The sequence below is a fragment of the Chiloscyllium punctatum genome, chromosome 21 (genome assembly GCF_047496795.1).
Source record: "Chiloscyllium punctatum isolate Juve2018m chromosome 21, sChiPun1.3, whole genome shotgun sequence".
Taxonomy (NCBI): Eukaryota; Metazoa; Chordata; class Chondrichthyes; order Orectolobiformes; family Hemiscylliidae; genus Chiloscyllium; species Chiloscyllium punctatum.
In genome coordinates, this window is record NC_092759.1 from 73025455 (window position 1) to 73049272 (window position 23818).

Consider the following 23818-nt stretch of genomic DNA (forward strand, 5'->3'; position numbering starts at 1 on the left):
GTGCCTTGTCTTCCACAGCCTGATCTGGGAGAGAATTCCCCAGGTTCAGCAGTCTCTGAGTGCAGACATTTATTCTCATCTCAATGCAGAGTCGCTCGCCTGTACCTAATACTGTGGGTCGTTGTTCTAGACGCCCGAGACTGGGGAATCATCATCCCTGCTTCCATACTATCTCCCACTGTCAGAGTATTATATATTTCACTCGTTTTCCTAATCCTCATGGAATACAGGCCCAGTCACCCCAAACTCTGATCCCAAAACAAGCCTGTCATAACAGAGATTGATCTGGTCATCCTTCACTGCTCCCCGTCAATGTCAGTTTGTCCTTTATTAGGTAAGGACACTAAAACTGCACACAATGCTGCATGATGTTTGAGATGGGGTCTCACCAAGGCTCTGTGCAGCTGCAGTAAGACGCCCTTATTCCTGTACTCAAGTCGCCCTGAAATGATGGTCAACGCACCAGTTATCTACTTAACTGCTTTCCCCGTCCATAATCAAACAATAACAGAAGCATATAATCTGTACTGTCAGAAAAGCAATACGACCTACATTCGTCCCACTTTTAAATGAGATCTGTAGCCATAAATGTTATGATTCTTCAAGTACATTTTAACGGTTGTGAGGTTACTCATCACAACTATCCTCCCAGGAAGTTTAATACTGACCCAACACCCTCTGGGTAAAAAGCAATCCTCATATCTTCTCTAAACCTCAACCCCTTCACTTTAAAAAGTGTGCTCCCTTGTTCTTGTCCCTTTTTACTCAATGTAACAGCTGCTGTCTATCCCCCCTGTCCATGTCTCTTGCAATCCCATCCTTCTGAATCACGTCCCCCTCAGCCTTCTCTGCTCCAAGGTAAACAACCCGAGCTTATCCAGCCTCTCTCCGAAGCTGATATGCTCCATCCCAGGGAACATCCTGGTGAATCTCCTCTGCACCCACTCCACTGCAATCGCATTCTTCCATAATGTGATTCCCAGAACTCCACACAGTATTCCATCTGCGGCTGAATCAAAATTTTGTATAACACTTACAATCTATGTCTCGATGAATAAAGGCTATGCCGAGAGGAGCATGTGACTTCTGAACTAACCTATTACTCTGCCTAGTGACATTTAGGGATGTATCGAGAAGCACCCTCGGAGCTTCCCAGTGTGCTGTCATTCATTGAGTCCTCCACTGTCTGGTTTCCTCTTCCATGGTATTTATATTTATCAGGGTTACATTCCATCTACCATTGCTCTGCACATCTGATCATTCCGTCTGTATCTTCCTGTAACATAAAACCTTTCTCCTCACTGACAACCACCCGGACAATCTTTGTGCTAAACGCAAACCTTCTTAACACACTCTCCCCACGGCCCTCCATATTCACACCTCAATCATTTCTGACTACAACAAATAATAAGGGACACAGCACTGATCCCAATATGTACGCCAGTGGAGACAAGTCTCCAGTCACACAAACAATTTTCTACTCTCTGTCTCCTGTCAGTTAGACAATTTGAATATAACTTACTAAATTAGACTTGAAAGAATGACATTGTACGTTGTTCATTAGTTTCCCATGCGGAGTTTGACAAAGATCTTGCTGAAAAACCATATAAATGACTTCTTCAAAAAAAAATCAATAAAATTCGTTCGGTACGACTTCCCTCTGATATCTTCATGCTGGTGCTCCTGATCAAATCTTGCCTCTCTAAAGGAAGATCAATTTTCTCCTTTCCTATTTTCCCCAGTAGTTTCCTTGACACTGATCTGATACTCACTGATCTACAGTTCCTTGGTCTACCTCCACCCACACTCTTGTAAAGGTTCCAGTCTTCTAGCACCTCCCATGTGACAAGATCCTTATTAAACATTTGAGTCAGTGCCTTTCTCCCCTTGTCTCCAACAGCAGCCTGTGAAACAACTCATCCAGACCTGGGGACTTGTCCGATTTTATACCAGCTAAAAACAATTAATCCCTGCTTGCATCTTACATCAATCTGTTTAAGAACTTCCCAGTCCATCTTCTTGAACTATGCATCTGCTTCCTCATTCTCCCAAGTAAAAAAAAAATGTGAAGCTCTCATGTCACAAGTTATCAATGTTTTCCAGCTTCGCACACAGTTGATTTCTAATGGGCCCTGATTGTTCGCTGGTTATTCTGTTCTGCTTGATGTTCTTGTGGAATATCTTGAAATCCTCGCTAATCTTGCTCACACTCTTCGATGCCCCTATGTTCGTCACTCCCCTCTGAGTGATATTTTTAATTTTTCATTTCAATCACCTCTCATTCTCTGAAACTCGACAGCATACAAGTAGATTTCCTTCATTGGACAATCTTGCCATCCGAGGGATTAATCTGGAAAATGTCCATTCAGGATATGAGATCAGTATGATTTACTTGTATCAGGAAATCAAAGCTGTACTCAATACTCCAGGTACAAACTCACCAACGTTCTGTGTCACTGGTGCAGAACATGTTTACTCCTATTCGGTGCAAGTTACTTCAGATGCTGGAATCTGTACTGAAACCAACTCATGCTGGAGATCACAGTGAATCAGACATGGAGAGAGAGCACAGAGCCGTTCATCGCCTATATTCTGATTCCCTTCAAACAAAGGAAAACTTAACTTTTACCTTCCCCCATTTGCGTATGCTCATCCCAAAACAATTTCCTTTATTATTTTAGGGTTAACTTACTATACAAATTCTTTAAAAATCCTCCTGATATCCAACTAGACTATATCCACTCGTTCTCCATTGTTTATATCGACAAGAGAGATCTTCCAGCAAAAAATTGGTAAATGTTGCCTTCCCTTTCAGAAATTGAGCATCATTCTCTAGACTTTGCTATAACTTTCCAAGTGTCCAATATCCATTCTTTATAATAAATTCTGAAAGATTTCCCACTGTGAACAATACGTTAACTGGTCAGTAGTTCACCATTCTCACTCTTCTTCACTTTGTAAATCCTTAGAATGCATTTATAACTTTCCAAATTAAATACGGAAAAATAGAATGATTCCCAATGCAATTATTATCTCCATTTTTGATTTCTTTGACATTCTGGTATGAAGTACATTTGGTATGTCAGACTTATCAATGCAGTTTTGTTTTCAAATGCGACCTCGTCACTGATTTTAGACTTTAGTTACACAAGTCCCATGGTCACTTGGTATTCCTGGGCGATATTCTGGACCCTCCTCCGTGAAGACAGATATAAAATAACTGTTTAGTTTCCCTATCATTTTTCTGTTCTCACAATAAATTATCCTGTCCACACATTCACTGTTCCACATTTGACCTTATTTTTATTTTCCTTTCAAATGTTCATCGAGGTTTTTCGTCAGTCTTTTTGTTTCTGGTTAGTTTGTATTGCTGTTCTCTTTATCCTTTACTTATCAGTTTATCAGTCCTCTTTTGTTGCGTTCAAAATTTCAATTAATCCACAATGTATGACCCTTTTCTAAAGCACGTTCTTCGATCTAATGTAATTTTTAACTTCTTTTGTTCACCATCGTTGAGTCACCTTTGACTTTTGCGAATTATGCCTTGGAGTGATATATGTATATTACAGACCTTACAGTCTGTCTGTAAATAACAGATCATGTTTGCCTTTCATTAAGTCATTTTAATGTACTTTCCAAATTCACTAAAACCAACTTTACTTTTTTATCTTAATGGTTTGCACGACTCAGGTATATACCCGTAATATAAGAAAAAGAACTGCTTGCATTCAGACGTCATATAAAATTCAATATATTAAGATCACTATTCCCCAACGATCCTCAAGAGCAAAGTATTCGATTTGCTCTTCTTATCACACAGCACCAACTCCAAAATTTCCTGATCAATAGCTCGGTGCTCAACATACTACTAAAGCAACCCAGCTCATACACACTCAACATTAACATTCACTTGGGTAAACACTGGTTAGATGTAACTTGAAGCTGTCCATTATTACTGCAGTACCCACAAATCTGTATGTCTAATTTCCTGTTTTATAACACAGCCAACATTTGTATTGCACCTTTCAATTTGATACGTAACTCTCATGAATGTTTGCTTCTCCTTGCTGTTTCTAAGATCACCACAACAGATTATGTGATATCTGAGTGACTTGAGCTCTGGCGAGGTTAATGGTAGATTCGGGTGAGCTGTTTGGCGAGGCATATCTCAACATGAATATTATCTCACCACATCTTATCCGTTCTTCTCAAGCGGCATTGTAAGATTTTTTCCAGATCTCCCATTACGCTGGTGCAGTCGAGAAGGACAATGATCTTTCAGCAATGCTGTGTATTCCCCAGAGAGCTGAGACTGCTCTAACCTGGGTGGGAATCTTATAGCAGGCTGGTAATGTGCTGCTGCTGCTGTACAGGATCTTCGTGAGATCACATCTGGAGTCGCGTGTACAGATGTAATCTCCTCACTGAGGAAAGTATATTGTACATAAAAAAAGATTGCTCCCTCAACTGACTTCTGCAACAAAGGTGTTAATCATCGAATCTCTCCAGAGTGAAAGCAGACCATTTGACGCATCGACAACACACTGATCCTCCGAGGATCATCTCATCCAACCCCCAACAGCCACCCCACCCAATGTTTATAACCTGGCATTTTCCATGACTGATGCGCCTAGCTTCCACATTCCCGGATATTAAGGGTAATTTAGCTTGGCCAATCCACCTAACCTGCACATCTTGGGAATGTGGGAGGAAACTGGAGACTGAAATTGAACTAGGATCGCAGGTGCAGTGAGACAGCAGTTGTAACCACTGAGCTACCTAGTGTGGGCAGCAAAACGTGCCTGCATATTTCAGCCCTTGATAAGTGGCATTTGAGCAAGGAGATTCCATAAGTCCCCAAAACTGTAATTGAACGACAGGCGGAGGACATTGAAATCTTGTACGGCTTGGTCAGGAACAGGAGCAGGACATGAAAGCCCATTGAGACTATAATGTATGAATATCAGGAGGACATTCCGCCCAGCGAGTTCATTAAGCAAGAACAGAATGAGTCCAATCAGCCACACATGCCTCTTACACAGCAATTGGAACAGATCTTTTACAGCCTTGTGCCTGATACACAGGAATTGTGAAAGGGAACATAATGGTTATAGAAAGAGAAGAACTTCGAATGACCAGCTTCACTCCGGAATGATAAATGGTGAGAAAATAATTGGGAGTGAAGACAAATTGTTAGGATGCATTATGACAGAATTAATAACAGGAGATTTCCAAAGTCAAGCCACAATCCAGCACAGTCAACATAGTTTTATGAAGGATAAATCATGTTTGAATGGTTTGACTAGCTTTCTTTAAAAAAAACTTAACAAGCAAGGTGGATAATGGGGATTCTATAGATGAATTATATCTGGACTTCCAGACATCAGTGCGTAACATGTTGCAAAAGATTAATATGCAAGACAAGAACACATGGGTTTTGGAACAATTTACTTGCTAGGGGAGAGGATTAGCTAACCAGTAAAAGTCATGATATGGAGCCGTTTGATTTGGACTGGGTTGGACAAGGTCAAAAATGAAATAAAACCCATTAGAGTTCAATGGGTTAATTTGTAAACACAAGGTTTCATTGTGCTGCTCCTTCATCAGGTGTAAGCGACAGGAAAACCTTAACCACAGAAGATATAAGGAAAAGATCAAAGGGTTGTACAACTCATGTACATGAATTGTACGCACACATAAGATGGCTCTTAAATACTTAATCAGTTAGAATGGAGGTGCGAGTTTGATTGGTTAATATGCAAATCGCCGAATTTATTTCAAGTCACTGCCTGGAGATACCTTCAGGTATTATCGATGTAAGCGAAGTAACACGTGCAGTCAGACAATGTATTCTAAACGTGAGGCCTTGTTTGGACTCTGTCTGTGTCTTGACCTAGAGTTAGACTGGTTTTAAATACCAAGTACGATTTGTAAAATAACACATTGACTGAATGTCTATCAATTGTATGTTTTTGAACAAAATAAAATGCATCTGCAAATACAAATGGGAAAATGTAAATTCAACCCACAGATTTATATGTACATTCGTGTGTGTGCGTGTGCATATGTGTGAGAGAAGAGCGTGTCTGTGTGAAGGGGAGAGACATTGTGTGTATGTCAGAGACAGTGAGGTGGAGTGTGGGTGTGAGTGCAGGAGGGAGATACAGTGGTTGTGTGTGCATGCGTGTATGACAGATTGGAGTGCGTGTGGGAAATGTGAGAGGGGGGAGTATGAGTGTGTATGAGGGGCAGAGAGGGAGAATGTGCATCAGTGTATGTAACGGGGAGAGTGAGAGTGTGTACTTGTCCAGACTAAGACACAGACACTGATCCCTTTCCCCACACACACTCACTCCGTGGTTTCAGAGCTTCCCCTCTGTGCAGCCTCTGCTCCATTTGTTGTTCATGTTACAGACCCAGATGCTGTTACTACAGTCCCATGCTACATCCCGAGCTGGGACACCAAATCCTCAGGTCTCCTGGAAAGTCTGAAGCAGCTTACAGCACAAATTCCAGCAAACAATCCCCAGTACCTCCACTAACAGGAGGCAGTCAGAATCCCCTCAGCTACAAGTTAGATGCCTTGTCCTTTACACTTAGACTCAATTATCTTCCTTGTGTTAGTTACTGCACCATCAACTGAGAGAAACAAACAGTGGCATTCCATGGGAAGGCACATACAAAGATTCAAACACGTGAATCAAAGCCCCTGGAACACACTTGTCCATGGACCACCACATGGGACACATTGAGAAGTGAACAACAGCCTGACACACACTATTTCAATATTTCTGAGCTTCACCATGCCATCACTCGATACACGAGGGAGTCAAAAGTCAATGCCAGGGAAAGCCGCAGAAAGAAAACAAATCATTAATTAAGTGATAACTTGGTGAAAATATGGATAAGGAGATGGAGGGATGGTAATAACTGGATAAGTAAGACAACGGTGGGCCCAATCACAAGAATGCTAACGTTGAATAAAGATATTGCCATATCAGCTGAATTGGCCTATTGCCTCAAATTCTAAATCTTCTTCACAGAAGCCACCCAGACACCATAAACTGGGGTAAGGTAACCGCTAAGATGGCGAGCTGTGCAGACCGTGCTCGTGGACTACTCCATAAACCGGACTATCGGCACAGCATGGGGAGTATTGCAAACATTTGCCAGGATATTGCACCTCCCTATCTTAATTAATCTTTTTAGTCACTTCTTCAAAAAAATCACAGTCAAGTGAGTGAGACACAATATTGCTTGCACAAAGCCATGTTGACTATCCCTAATCAGTTGTTACATTTCAAAGTGCATGAAAATCCTATGCCTCATTATCCCCTCCAACAACGCACCCACCACTAATGGCAGGCTCACTCGCTTTTCCTTATTACTCTTATCAAATCCCTTAAGTTGTGGCAACACGTTAGCCAACCTCCAAACTTTCGAACTTTACCTGTGGCTCGTGATGATAGCATGGGGCCCAGCAATCACTTCCCTAGCGTCCCACAGAGATCTAACGTACATCTAAGAAAAGCCAGGACATTCTCCTTTCTTTGCACGTTTTAAGACTTCCAGCAACTCCTCTGTAATATAGACACTTTCCAAGATGTCACTACTTATTCCCCAAGTTCTCTAGTTTCCATATCCTACTCCACAGTAAATGCTGATACAAAATATTCGTTCAGTATCTCCCCCATTTCCTGTGGTTCTGCATATGGGCAGCCTTGCTGATGTTGAAGGATGTACTATTCTTTCCACAGTTACTCTTTAGTCCTTGACGTATTTGTAGAAGCCAAACCTATCACTTGTCCCCTTTTTTATGCTCCCAATTTCCCTCTTAAGTATACTCTTGTTGCCTTCAGATTCTTCTATTGATTCACTTTAAATCTGGAATTAAGAGGCGAATGATGACCATCCCGATTGTCGGAAAAATCCATCTGGTTCACTGACACCCTTTAAGGAAACAAACTGCCATGTTTACCTGCTGTGGCCTACATGTGTCTCCAGACCCACAGCAAAGTGGTTGACTGGTAACTGCTCTCTGGGCAATTAGGAATGTATAATTGATGCTTTCCTAGCCTTGGACGCCTTCATCCAGTGAATGCATTTTAAAAAAACCCTCAATTCCTGCTGTCTGTACCTGACATATGCTTCCCTCTTATCCGTGACCAGAACCTCAATTTCTCCAAACTTCCAGCATTCCTTACCCGTACTAGCCTTCCCCTTCATCCTAAAAGGGACATACTGTCTCTGTACTCCTGAGATCTCATATTTGAAGGCTACTCACTGCTCAACTGACCCCTTTCTCTGCGAATATATGTCCCAATCGACTTTGGAAAATTCTTGATTAATATAATCATAATTGGCTTTTCAACAATTTACACCTTTAAGTTTTAGACCTGGTTCATCCTTTTCCATCTCCATTTTAAAACTAATAGAATTATGATGACTTGCCATAAAGTGCTCCCCCATTGATATCGCAACCACACCCTCCCCACTGCCTTATATCCCAAGGGAAGATGAAGTTTTGCTCCTTCTCTGTGATGGCGACCATTGATCAAGCTGCTGCAGCATTTTAACTGGGATTGGACTCAGCTGAGCCTTCGACTCATTGGGCTGAATCTAACAAAAATTTATCTGAGTAACATTTTCATTGAGTGGGATAGTGGAATTGTCTGCAAGAGGCCGAGCTAGTTTCCTGGTGCTATCTTATCAAACTCACCACATTAGCTACCTACCCCGCCCCATGATGTCCCTCTCATTCAATGCCAGCCCGAGTCTCCCATCCATCATGGTTGGAGGTACTCGCCATCGCCCAGATGCCCCCAATACTCCGTGACGCCTGGCATTGGTGACATCTTTAAAAGGCCAATGGACACATTGTTGAGCTTTCTCATGTTGGAGCTGCCCTGCACAGTTAATCCTGAACATGGCAGATAAGCGGAAATTATACCACCGTTTGTAGACGGGTCACAGAGGTCGTAGTGGATGGGCTAGTACAGAGGGGGAAATTCTCTTCCCACATGGGGGCACACCACCAGACCCACCAAGCATGGTCTGAGCTCAGTGCAGTATCTGCGGTCTTAAGAAATGTCCAGCAATACAGGACAAGCATCAACAACCTTCCCCACTCTGTCAGGATAAGTTCACCGCATTTTCTCTACTCTCTCAGTACTGTATATCTGTATTAGCACCTACCCCCGACCAAGGCTTATACTCCACCACTCTCACTGCTGCATGCAGCAACTTCTCTTTCTCTCTCTTTCCGCTCCACTATATCTCCTTCACTAATAGCACTGCCTGGATACAACACTGTTGACTGACGCTCTCTGGACACGTCACCATCTCCATCCCCCACCCACACCAGCATTAACAGCAGTGTCACCCTCTCCCACCCTCACTGAACCCTTTCCCGTCTCCTATTCCAGGAGAAACAGCTCGGAGTAGGATAGCAAGGGCCATGCCGGGTGGTGGAGTGGTTGATATCCATCTTCCCCCACCCCCTTTACGTGTGTGTCTGTATTTTTCTCTGTGAGTATCTGCGTGTGGTTTTAGTTCTGGAAGTCTCTGTGGTGCTTAAAATGACATAATCTCTCTCTCAGCTGGCCACCACACCCTACTGCAGTGATGGTGGTCGAGGGTTACAACCTTCGAGGATTCAGTCTGGGTGGGAGAGAGGGCAACAGCTCACAGCACCATCCAAACCGACAGAACCATCAACACACACACCTCCCTGCCCGCCCCCGCCCTCCCCCCACCACACACACACACACACACACACACACACACACTCACACACAATGTTGGTAGATGGAGGGTTGCAAGTAATATTAGGCTTGTCAGAATAGAAATGCTCACCTTCGACTGAACCATTTTGTCAGGTGATAACATTAATTGAGTTCTCATTCTGTGACTTGCAATGCTTAAAAATTACGTGAAAACGTATTGAAAAGTCCCCCCAAAAAGGCCCAGTAGTGTTGGTAATGACGCAGGAACAATATCGCTTAGTATCAGACAAAACTGCTCTGTGCTTCCAAAGATATTATTTGAAAAATCAAACGAACGTGTCATTTGAGAGATTCACAGCAAAGGATTTGCTATCTTCTCAGTCAAAAACTGTGCCACTGATGCAGTGGCGTGGGGAGTAGGCAGAGGGTAGTATTGTATGAATCTATTCATAAAACTCAGTGGTTTGCACTGCTGCCTCACGGCGCCAGGCACCTGGGCTCGATCAACCCTGTGTGGAATTTCACATTCTCCCCGTGTCTGCTTGGTTTCCACAGGGTGCTCTGGTTTCCACCCACAATTCAACGATGTGGATTTTAGGTGAATTGGACATGCTAATTGTCCATCGTGCACAGGGATGTGTAGGTTAGGGGCATTAGTCAGGGGTAAACGGAGGATAGCATTTGAATGGGTCTGAGGGGGTTACCCTTTCAAGGGTCAGTGTGCCAAATACAGGCACACACTGTCTTTAATACAGAGATATATACATTTTTTATTAATTAGTTATCAACGCTCAGTCGGAGAAGGCAGGCGAACGGAATTCAGAAATATGTTAGCTGTGATCAAATGTCATGGCAGACCAGATGGGCTGAATGGCCGAATTCTGCTCCAGTGTTCATTACTCATATGATCTTGTGGTGCCTGGAATTGTCTTTCCAAGAGATCAGTGAAGAATGAATTTGGTAAGAATTTGATTTAGGAGAGTTAATGGGAATGTGGACAGGTTTGAGGGGCTGAGTGGTCGATATCTGTTTCTAATTGGCGTCACCTTATATATCAAAAGAGGGGGGTTTGGTTTCAGGGGAACACATTTTTTATAAGGGCATTCTCATTTCTGACTGAGACAAGGATGTTCGTTTCTCTTTCCGGTTTTGTGATCTGTGGTGTTCTCGTGCCCAAGGAGCAGTGAAGACTGCGTTACTGAAAACATTCAACGTTGAGTTCCATAGATCTTTGTTGAACAAGATAATCCATGTTTATTAGGAACAGACAGGAAAGGGAGGTTTAGTTACAATCACATCAACAATGCACATTCTGAATCGTGCAGCAGGTGCGAGGGGCTGAATGGCCAGCTGTTGCTCCTAACCCATGTGTTGTTCTCTCAAGCACTCAGTAATGTTATAGAGATAAAGGAAGATCCTATTCAGCCAGTCAGCATCGTTGTAATGAGACAGGAGGAGACCATTCTGCCCTCTAAGGATTTACACAGGAGTATATTAAAGTATTTCAGCCCACTAAGTACATTACACAGCGTAGAATGAGGTCATCCTACCTTTCTAGCCTGCTGCCCAGCAAAGGAGAAACCCGGTTAACTATCAGGGAATAAACATTTGGGATAAATGTTTATTTTCAGGTTGTAAAGTTGTAACTTATGGAGAACCTCAGGGATCAGTGTGATATTATCAACGATTTACTATCTATACCAATGACTTGGATGAGAGGACTGATTGCCCTCGAGCTCAATTAGCTCATTCACCAAGATAGTCATTTAACTGGACATGGAGAGTCTACAATGTGATACAGACAGGGGAAGGTTTTGAGGAAAACTTCAGCACAAAATATTATAAAGTATATAAGGGAAGTCAGTGTTGTGTTGAACAGATTAAATAACAGTAACCTACTTAAATGGAGAAACATCAATGAACTTAGTGGTACACTGGGATTTGTATGTCCCGATACATGAGCCACATAAATCTAGTCAGCAAATTCAACAAGTGATTAGGAAAGTGTATCGAATGATGCTGTTTCATGCAAATCATTGGAATATTTTACTGCACTGTCCATGACAATGCTGAGATGACATCGGATATATTGTATGTCGAAATGAACCCCTAAACTGAAAGAAAAAAATGCAATTGTTTTAGAAGTTTTTCACTAATGTTTCACTTTACTCTTTGCTGGAATGAAGGCCTGATGGAATCATAGTGTCATATAGCGTGGAAATAGAACATTCAGTCCAGCTTATCTGCACCGACCAGATATTCCAATCTGATGTAGTATCATTTGCCAACATTAGACCCATAACCATCTAAACCCTTCCTATTCATATGCCCATCCATTGTCTCTTAATTGTTGTAAGTGTACCAGCCTCCAACACTTTCGCTGCCAGGTCATTCCATACACGCACTACCCTTTGTGTAAAAATGTTACCCTTCAGGTATCTTCTTAATCTTTCCCCTCTCACCTTAAATCACGATCCTCTGGTTTGGACTCCTCCGGCCTTGGAAAATAAGCTTGGCTTTTTCCTGTATCCATACCCCTCGTGGCATGGACAAAGTCAGCGCACGTCAGGCCTGAGAACGAGAGATGTTTATATTGAACCATATAAGAACGCGGCGAGAGTTTATTGTGGGATAGCTAAAGGATTAGAGAATAAAACTGAGGATTCACTTTTAGAAAACAACATATTAATTTTAACACAGGTACTATAAAGACATAAATTTATTGTACAAAAATTATGCAGACACATATAAACATACATATAAACATACCTTCAAATTATAAATTACAAATCATTCCAAAATGGAGCAGATAACAGGATGGAGTCATGCAATCAGGGAAATGTTCAACCAGACCTGATATAGTCCAGGTTGATGCTCGGGTCACATTATTGCATGTTTCAGATCAGAGAGGGAGAAAATGCAACATATCATAGAAACAAACGGCCATTGCTCCATCTCTACTTGTACGTCTCTACAGTAACATATGAGAGCTGCAAAACAATCAGCCATCTTTACCACTCCAGGAGGGTTCCTGTTGAGGATTCATTGGAATCTCTCCACTGCCTGTAGAAACGGGAATTCATCCAAATGCAACTGGAAGAAACCCCAGTGCTAGCAGCTTTTGTGAGGCAGAATAACGTCAGAGGCAGAATAACAATTGAAACATTTTCAATTTTGCTTTTGTCATGAAATTAACTGTTATTTGGATAAAGCTGTTTCGAATTAATATTCTGCAGACTTTCGATTTTTTTCCGTTTGCCTTCAGATGTGTGTGAGTGTGTGTTTCTTTGTGTGCATGTTTCTGTGTCTCAGACGTATAGAAAAACAAATGTTGATGTACATATTGTCAATGTCCAAACTGTTTATCATTTATGTATCAATCGTATTTCGAGTAAATTTGATTTGGTTTTAGATTAGCTATTTTTATTAATTTAAGAAAACTGTCTGACTTGTTTCGAGCATTGAACCTGACCCAGTCTGAGACGGATATCATTTACCATATCACACACTTAGTTACACTGATAATTTGTCGTGACGTCTGGAGAAGTGGGACTAGAAAAAGAAACAATGACTCTCTAACCTCGGTAGGAACAGGGGTAAGGAGAAATTTTTAAAAGGCCATTTGAGTGGGAATTCTCTGCCCCACAGGTTTGTGGTACCTGTGTGTTTGCATTTATTCAAAGGTGTGTTAGTTAAATATTTGACGGGAAAATGGTTCAAGGACAATGAACTGCAGATAGGAACGTGGGGCTGAGACCACAATCTGATAAGCAATCGGCTTAGTGCCTGGTGGGGCAGTGACTCATTCCTGTTCCTCAGACCTACTTCACCCCATTCCATTCAGCTCCTCACTCTGCTACACAGGAGCAGTTGCAGACCACTTGCTCTTACTACCTGGTGCACAGAAACAGAGGAGACCATTCAGCCCCTGACTGCAGTCAACCATGATTTGTTGTGGATTGGAAAACGTTCTTGGGAAAAAGAGTGGGTGTTACTGTGAAAACGCCCCCTCCTCTCTCTTACAGAAGTTCCCCTGGCTCCATTTATTTGTCATGTTGCAGACCGAGAGTCACAGTGAATAATGGCCCCATACCGTACCCAGATATTGCTCACAAAATCCTCTGGTCTCTTTGAATGCAACATTCCTTCACAGAAAATAAGGAAAGTAACAACGATGAACCTTCCAATAGCAAAATGCCAGAACATTAGAAGCAGGAGAACGTCATTTAGCCCCATACAGCCTGGCTATCCCTTCAATAAGATCGTGGCTGATTTGCTCTTAGCCCCAATTCCTGGAGTGTCTGCCGTGTCAAACATCCATCCATCCCTGTCTTCCAACTATCTCAATGATCTGTCTCCCCTTCCTCTGTGGAATAGAGACGTCCCGACAGTCACTCCCCTTTGTGAGAAGGAAACACGCCCCATACATACACCGTGACCTGTTGACATCAACAAAATATATAAAAAACAGGTCAGAGTGACTGGCCCTGAAAACAAGGCCGTGTCTAACTGAGGATGGTATCAAGGCACCTGGAACTTAAACGAAATCGGTGTAACTTCTCCACTGGTTGGAGTGATTCTGCACAAAGAAGATGGTTGTGGTTCTTCAACATGTACCACCTCAGCCTCGGGACATCGCTGCAGGAGATCCACAGCATAAGCATCCCCAGTCGCCCCTCAGTGCTTTTCCCCACATCCGAAGCTTAGAAGTGGACATGGTGACTAAAGATTACACAATGTTCAGAACAACTTGTCCCCCTCAGCTCCTGAAGCCGTCTGTGTCCATGTGCAGTAAGACCTGGCCAGCATTCAGGCTTATGCTGTTAGAGTGTTGGTAACATTCTTGTGGCAGCGCTGCTGGACACTGTGCATTACCACAGTAAAGGGAGGTGCACATTCAGGTAATCAAGCTCACTTCACATGTATATGAGGTCATTCCACCCACCAAGTTATTGGATAAGAACAGGGATTCATTCTCTCCTGACTATTACACAGGAAGATAAAGAGCCCAGTCAAAAACATGAGCTACTAAACAGGAACCACGGTGTTCCCAGTCAGGTTCTTCAGCGTCTCCCATGACATCAGGAGGTGGCCATTCAGTTGCTCAAGCCTCTTGTACAGAAATAGGAGGATGGTATCTACGACCAAACATGACAAACCAATGAAACAGAGACTGCACGGATAGACTGCTCTATGGACGTTCCTCCTGGCTACATTGCTAATGTTACACAATGGATATATCAATATGGTTTGTTGAGGGTGATAAGGGAAGACATCTCCAAGAAGGAAGGCAGATATTCCCTATGGAGGTCAGAAGCTGTTGGGAACAACTAACATTTTGAGGAGTTAGGCATTGCAGCTTTGTGAACAATGTGACTTTCAGTGCAGGGTTACACACCAACTGCACATTGAGGCAATGAGATTTCATTCAGAACCTGAAGGTCTCCCTCAACCGACATAGGAGCTTCACAGAAGTACACAAAACTACCAAGAAGCACGAATCATCGGCAGAATGTAATTTCTTATGCCATCAATGTCTTTCTCTGGACATAATGTATGTTCGTCCACAATCTTCAAGTTTCAATGCAGTCAACTCATATTCTCTCACCGTGCTACAAATTAAACATCCATTTCCTTCACATTCACTTCATGTTACCATCATCCCAGAGATTATTCTGATAAAACAGCTTTGCACTTCCTCTGTAACAAGGAGATCATTGATTTATAAAGGAGAGAAAGTCTGTCCACAATAGCCTCAATAACACTCCACAACTCCTACACATGACTTATTTTGTAATGAAGGCTGTAATTTCATTTCTTGTCCTGAATAATGAATGCCCTGCATGAATTCTGTTCGTGACGTGTGACCAAGGACATTCCGGTCCTTTTTGCCAAAAGCACTTCCCAACCTCGCACCAATTAACAAACACAACATGAAAAGGAAAGTATATGTTAACAAAAAAGAACAAAGGAAATTTACTGCCCAGGAACAGGTCCTTCATCCCTCCAAGCCTGAACCGATCCAATTGTACTGTCTGAACATGTCGGTTAATTCATATGCATCTGTATCCTCTGCTCCCCATCTACTGCATCTGTCTGAATGCATCTTAAATGAATCCACCGTGCCTGCATCGACCACCTCTGTTGACAACGCGTTCCAAACGCCGACCACCCTCTGTGTGAAGCAATTGCCATGTGTATCCCCCTTAATCTTTCCACCTCTCACCTTGAAACCCTCTCGTTATTGAATCCCTCAGCCTGGGAAAAAGCTTGTCTCTATCCACCCTGTCTATACCCTTCATGATTTTGTCATCCTCAATCAGAATCCCCCCCTCAATCTCCTTTTTCCTAATGGAAATAAACCTAACCTACTCAACCTTTCGTCATAGCTAGCACATTCCATACCAGGCAAAATCCTTGTCAATCTTCTCTGCACCAGCGAAAAAGCGTCCATATCTTTTTGGTAATGTGGCGACCAAAAGTGTACACAGTATTCTACATGTGGCTGAATCAATGTCTTGTACAATATTAACATGACTTGCCACTTCTTATGCTCAATAACCCGTCCAATGAAGGCAAGCAAACCATATGCCTTCTTGACTACTCTATCCACCTGTGCAGCAACCTTCAGAGTACAATGGACCTGCGCTCCCAGATCTCTCTGCCCAACAACCTTTCCCAAAGCTCTTCTGTTTATTGTATAATTCGCTCTAGAATTAGTCTTGCCTACATGCATCACCTCACATTTGTCTGGATTGAAAACCATCTGCCACCTTTCCACCCAAATCCCTAGTCTATCTATATCCTCCTGTATTTTCTGACAGTCCCTTACATTTTCTGCTGCTCCACCAATATTCGTTTCATCTGCAAACTTGCTAATCATACCAACAGTGCCCTCTTCCAGATCATTTATATATATAGTGCTAACAACAGTGGCCCCCAACACTGACCCCTGTGGAACACCACTGGTCACCTTTCTCCATTTCGAGAAACGCCCATCAACTCCAACTCTCTGTCTCCTGTTTCTCAACCAGTTCTTTATCCACCAAGCTAGAACAGCCTGCACACCATTAGCCTACCATGGGGAGCCTTATCAAATGCCTTACTAAAGTCCATGTATATGACATCAACAGCCCTTCCTTCATCTGCCAACTTGCTCACTTCCTCGAAGAACTCAATTAAGTTGGTAAGGCACAATCTCGCCTGCTCAAAGCCATTTTTGCCTGTCACTGAAAACCCAATTTTTTTCTAAATATAAGTAGATCCTTTCCCTCAGTACCTTCTCGAGCAACTTTCCCACCACTGACGTTGGGCCCACTGGTCTTTGGTTAGCCAGAATAAGTCTACAAACCTTCTTGTTCAGGGGGACAACATGAGCTACGCTCCAGTCATCCGGCACCTCTCCTGTATTTAAGGATTCCACAAAGATATCTGTCAGGGGCCCAGCTACTTCCTCTCTCGCCTCCCTCAGCAAACTGGGACAGATCCCATCTGGTCCCTGGATTTGTCCACCTTAATAACCTCTTGCCTACCGAACACATCTTCGCTACTAATGTCAATGTGATCCAGACTAACCAAACTTCTATCTCTAATCTCAACATTAATCATGTTCCACTCCTCCGTGAGCACTGATGCAAAGTAATCATTCAGAATCTCACCCATTCTCTCATGATTCGACACACATCCTTTTTTCGTTATTCTTTAGTGGACCAATCCTTTCTCTAGTTACCCTCTTGCTTCTTATATAAGAATAAAATGCTTTGGGATTCTCCTTAATTCTGCTCGCTCAAGCTATTTCATAACCCGTTTAAGCCCGCTTGATCCCTCGTTTAAGACTTGTCCTCCTCTTCCAATATTCTTCCAGGGCCCGTTCTGTTCTTAGCTGCCGAGGCCTTATGTATACTTACCTTTTCCTCTTGGCTAGTCGTACAATTTCTCCTGTCATCCACTGCTCACGAATCTTGTCCTTCTTATCCTTTGCCTTCAACGGGACATGCCTATGCTGTACTATCTTTAACCTATATTTAAAAGACTCCCACATCTCAAATGTGGACTTCCCTTCAAATAGCTGTGTCCATTCCACATTTCTGAGGTCATGTCTAATTTTGATGTAGTTGTATAAAATGGTTAAGAATTTATTTATAATGTAACATGATTTACGAAGCCATCCTTCTCGGCGTATACATATTCACAGCCATGTAGAGTTATATTGGGAGAGGCTGAATATGCTGGGGCTGATTTCTCTGGAGCGCTGGAGGCTGAGGGGTGACTTTATAAAGGTTTATAAAATAATCAGAGGCACGGATACGGTGAATAGACAAGGTCTTTTCCCTGGGGTGGGTGAAGTCTCATCTAAACCTATACTCATGAGTATATGTTTAGAATGAGAGGGGAAAAGTTCAAATTACCTTAGGAGTAACTTTTTCATGCAGAGGATGGCGTGCGTATAGAATGAACTGCCAGAGGAAGTGGTAGAGGCTGGTGCAATTTCAATATTTAAAAGACATCTGAATGTGTATATGAATAGGAAGGGTTGAGAAGGATATGGGCCAAGTACTGCCAAATGGGGCTAGATTAGTTTAGGATATCTGCTCAGCATGGGAGAGTGAGGCCGAAAGGTGTGATTCCATGTTGTACATCTCTTAGAATCTAACCTTTGCTCTTAATGTACGAGTAGAATCTCTTTGATTATTTTTAACATTATCTCCCAAGGCTATCTCATTTTCCTTTGTTGCCCTCCTCATTTCCCTCTTCAGAATGTCCCTGCACCTAATATACTCTTTGAGATTCACTTGATCTCATTTATTTATGTCTAATATATGATTTGTTCTTATTCTGAACCAGAGACTCAATATCTTTCTTCCTCCAGAGTATTTTTCTTTTATTTTGATTAGTTCAAGTTCATCTCACCCACCAGTTTGGACTTGTCAACCATTTGTTTACTGGTGTTTGCCATTTTAGAATGTAGATTGCCTTATTGCGTACGTTCTCAGAGTTCAGTGTTTGGAGTCCTTGTTGGTTCAACCTGTGCTTTGGTCTATAATGCAAACTTACAGAAATATATTAATAGTAATTTAAGGTAATATGTTAGGATATTGGAAGAACAGCTAAGAGCATCAAGGTGACAGAGGGGTTGTAGGAAAGGACATGGAAAACAGTAGGGTTTCCAGAGCTTCTGATCTTTGCCTTCCCTGATCGAAATCAACCTGTCATTTATATTTTTGGAGGATTGTTATTCATCAATATCGGTGTGTCAGATAGATCTCAGTCTCAGGGAGGTGTGATGAGCTTCTTTGTTTGGTGATGAACTCAAAGGAACATACAATAGTAAGAGTGTAATCCCAAAGGGGCGCAGGAGCAGAGGATCCTCCGTGTATATGTGAACAAATCAGGGAATGTACCATGACACGTGGACAGAAGAGCAAATAAACTCTACTTCAAGTACGCTGTTGAGAACAAATGCAAAGCACTTATTTATAATAAAACAGTCGCTTGTCCTACCTGGAATATTGCATCCAGTACAAACCTTCACAAACCTTGCAAAATTGCATCCAGTTTCAGGTGCCACATTTTTGAAAAAAATGCAAAGTTATGAGATTGCTTATGTGACTGATTCACAACACTATTCCCAGGATGATGAACCTCACCAACTCTGAGAAATTGGGATTGTTCTCCTCTGCTGATAGTTTCCAGACTCTGTGAACAGTTGCTATGATTGGTTCTCAATTCTGTTTTGCGTCATATAAATCCCAATGGCTGAATATTTCAAGTACTCATGAGCTCTGCCTTGTCTGATCAACATCGACCTCTGATTTATTATTTTTGAGGGTTGCTGTTCTGTAATATCCTTGTATCAGATAGATCTCAGTCTCATTCCCTGGGAATTTGACAGGTGTGGTGTGTCAAATCGATGCCAGGAATTGTGCTCCATGAGATTTATGTGTGAGAAAAACTCCAGTTCTGAGAATCCGCCCTTGGATTGTTCATGTGTTGTGTCTGAATACCTGACTGAACGTTGACATTTTTGGATGATGAATGTTTCGTTGGGCGCTTAGGTGGCGGTTTATGCATTACTAACCCAGCCTATCCCGACATTGGGAGTACATTTATGTTAGACAGTGTAGACTAAACTTTCAAACTTCGTTGCCTGCCTTTTATAGGCATCTGCTGAAGCCTATAAAATTATCATTACGTGACGCGAGGCCGTGACACTTTGTGCATAAGAGGAAATGTTCTCCAATCATTCTGCCTTTGGAGTGTTCCATCAGGCATATCACGTGAAAGATGCATTTAAATTAGTGGGCTGCATGGTAGCGCAGCATTAAACTAAATGACTGGATGAAACACAACCAAACAGAACAAGTGAAAGTATTTGGCTGGGAAAGGAGTAGGATGTGGGGAAATATATTATTACTGAATGGCCTTGAAGAAAGAATTAAGCAAACTTAAGGTTAGTGCATATTCATTCAAGATTTATTAACCTTTTCAGAAAGCATTTTTTATCCAAAAGGTTGATGTAAAAGTTAACAGAAGTGAATATAATGGCTGAGTGCCGCATTGAGACGAGAAGACATGCGCTGTGAGCTGGGAATTTTCTGTCACAAGAAAGGAAATACAAAGGCTCATCATAAAGGGTCGGCAACCATTCTGAATGAGGAACAAATAAAAACAAAACAAATGGGCGTCAAACAACTTGGAAGTTACAAATTCTTCCAACCACAATCGTCTCAACGATATCAAAGTAAAAAAGTAAAATCCATCAATAATTGTCGTAGTTACACGCTGATAAACTGAAGTAATCTCACTGTTAGAGTCAGCAACAGGACAGATTGTAGATTGGGAATTCAGAGACCTTGATAAGCAGATCAGGAAAATCAAGAGGTTCCACAATTCATTTACTTAACCTGGAAAAGAGAGATAAAGCAATGACGCAATTGTTTATAATCAGGGACTTTCAGATTTATTTTTTATTCAATGGCACACTTACAGATTTCACAAAACATATTGGGCTGCTTGGCGTGAGAAAGATGTGATTATCCTCACCTTCACCAGAGTGACGGCAGCGCTGTAGAAAATACTCAGGAAGAACAAGGTGATGAATGTGGAAGCAGTTGTCCAGATGTTGCTGTTATCATCCTCATAGTCTTCAATCCAAGTGCGATCAATTGAATCTGAATATAAAGCAGAGAGAACGCATTTAGATTGTTTATTGATCCAGATCGATTTATTTGCATCCAAGTCATGTAATTGGAGACCATGACATCTTCATAAAGCAGTCAGGTATTTCTCAAGTGTGACTCTTATCTGTATCTATTAGTGCATTATTGACTCTCAACAAGAAATTACAAATACTAACAGCACATGTTCTTTCTTCATTGTCCATGTCAGAACATTTTAATTTTTTTTTCTTTTAATCCATTATATAAGGATAGTATTATTTGAGGAATGCTTATTACGTATGATTATTTAAATTATATCATTATATTTTAAATTTAGGCTGTTACAGCAGTTTAGTTGAAAATTGTGGCCATCACTGAATAAAAGTTCAAATGTGATTCTCAGCTTTATGTATTGGTGACCAATTGCTTGGCAAATCGTGAATATAAGTGACATCACAGTCAGGACATTGCTTCATTTTTTTTTGTAGGATCTGTATATTGAGGAATAAGTTTTTGTACATGTGTCCCTTAATTTATTTGATCTACTGCTTGGTGTGTTTGGTTTTCCTTTAATGTTTGTGTATGTGGTTATGAGAGTCTCTTACTTCACTCTTGCCCATGTTGGAGTCTGTGCGTGAATAAACATATTCCTGTTCCTTTACTGCTGGTGTGCTCATGTGTTTGTGTACCTAAATTTTGGTCTTTTCACATTGTGTAAGCATCATCATGCTAATATGCCAATTCTTTGCTGCCTCTGCTTATCTTGTAGTGTCTTTGTAAGTGTTCACTTTTCATTAGTGTTATCTAAAATCTGGGCTGATGTGTCTGTTTTAGATCCTATCTACACTAAGTTATTTTCATGTTTATTCTTTGTAGTGTCGCGATGCAAATGCCGGAGGAAAGATCACAGAAGCGCTTCACAGGGGCTCCCAAGCGCTGAGGATGTCACAGAGACAGGGGACGAAACGTCTGCAACAGAAATTCCCAGCTCGGCGAACAGAACAACAACAAGGAGTAGGAGTATCGACGTTTCGGGCATAAACCCTTCTTCAGTAAGAATGCTTATGCCTGAAACTTCGATTCTCCTGCTCCTTGGATGCTGCCTGACTTGCTGCGCTTTTCCAGCAACACATTTTTCAGCTCTGATCTCCAGCATCTGCAGTCCTCACATTTTCCCATACCAGAAACAAGAGTTTATAACACACATCCTGCTAAGAATGAGAGATTAGAGTAGAGAATTTCAGAACAGGAGGGAACATTGAGAGAATGGGAACATATCACTTTAGATGAGCATCAAACAATGTTTCATAAATTTTATACATCATGTGCATCATTTTTCGATAACTGTGTCTCCATTATTCATTTCGAATTTGTTGTGTACATACGAAAAATACCTGCACACACATATTGATTAAACACTGTGTACAAAATCATTTTCCGCCATTGAAATGGTCCTGTTGTCGTGTTACCAGGATACATGAACACCAACTGGCCACCGAAATACATGACCCACTATCACTATGTTCCATAATACAGACAAAGAAGGGCACCACTTTGATTGGAACAACACACACACATACTAAGACACGCAAGGACATTCTTAGAGGAATGGCATTCTAACCAGAAGTCCATCAATAAACACATCAACTTAGATCCTATCTACCTTCTCCTGTAATAGAAAAACCGGTAATGACATCACCCAACTTAAGAAAACAAGACATGTAAATAGAGAGGTGGGACATACCACCAGAACTTCAGCAGATGTTCTCACTGATGATACCATCTAGTCATGGTGAGAGCTAGCTTGCATACATAAAAATTGTTATTTTTCATTAATTAGTGGAATTTAGGAGTTATCTGTAACCCGTGTTTTAACAGATTTTGAAGTGAGGTGAGCTTTACTGTGTGTGTCTTTTTACTTAACAGAGGGTTTCGATATTGATGTCATAACAGTTTGTGGCCTTGCCGTATGGGATTTGGACAGATTTGAATAGATTTGGGATACAAAAGGTCCCAGCAGATTCCAACACGTGGCAATTAGTGACCTAGATCTTCAAGTAAAACCGGTGGGAAAATTGATTAAATTTTGATAACTTGTGGTTGGTTAAATTAAAAGTGAGAGAAATGGCTTTTAACATTACTGAAGAGGTTCCCAAATTTGCCAAGGAAGTTTAGAAAGACAGAAGAAGGAATATTTTTAGAATTAGCAAATAGATTGGAATTGGGTTTAACTAGGGACTAAAAGAAAGCTGAAATTGTAATGGAGATGGTCAAGCACTTTTGTGTGTCAGAGAAACCGGCAACCTCAGTAGAGGTAGAAAAAATTAGCGTGAAAATATGGCAACTGGAGTTAGAAGATGAAAAAAGGGACGGAAACAGAGAGAGAACAAAGGGAAAGGGAAAGAGAGGAAAAAGAGAGAGAAAACTTGAAATTCAGAATTTGGGAATTAGACAAGAAAGTGAAATTAACAGGATAGAGATGAAGGGAGAATGTTGGGATGTATACAGCTATGTTAATGCATTGCCATATTTCGTGAAAAAAAATGTCAAAATCTGTTTTTAATTCATTTGAAAAAACATGGCTCGGCAGATGGCGTGTCCAGTGAACTTGTGGGTAATGCTCATTCAGACTAAGCGGGTGGGCACAGCTGGTGAGGTATGTGTGGTGCTGTCACATGAGGGGTCAAAATATTATGCAGATGTCAAACCGGCTATTTTGAATGGTTATGCATTGGTACTAGAAGAATATAGTCAGACGTTCAGAAATATAGAGGAAAAACCAGATCAGACTTATCTTGCATTTGAAAGAGTTAATCACAGTCATTTTGATAGATAGGTACTGACATTAAAAATGGATAAGACCTATGTGGCTCTAAGGGTGACTATTCTGCAAAGGAGTTTAAAGATTCACTTCCAAAGAGGGTAGGAATTCAT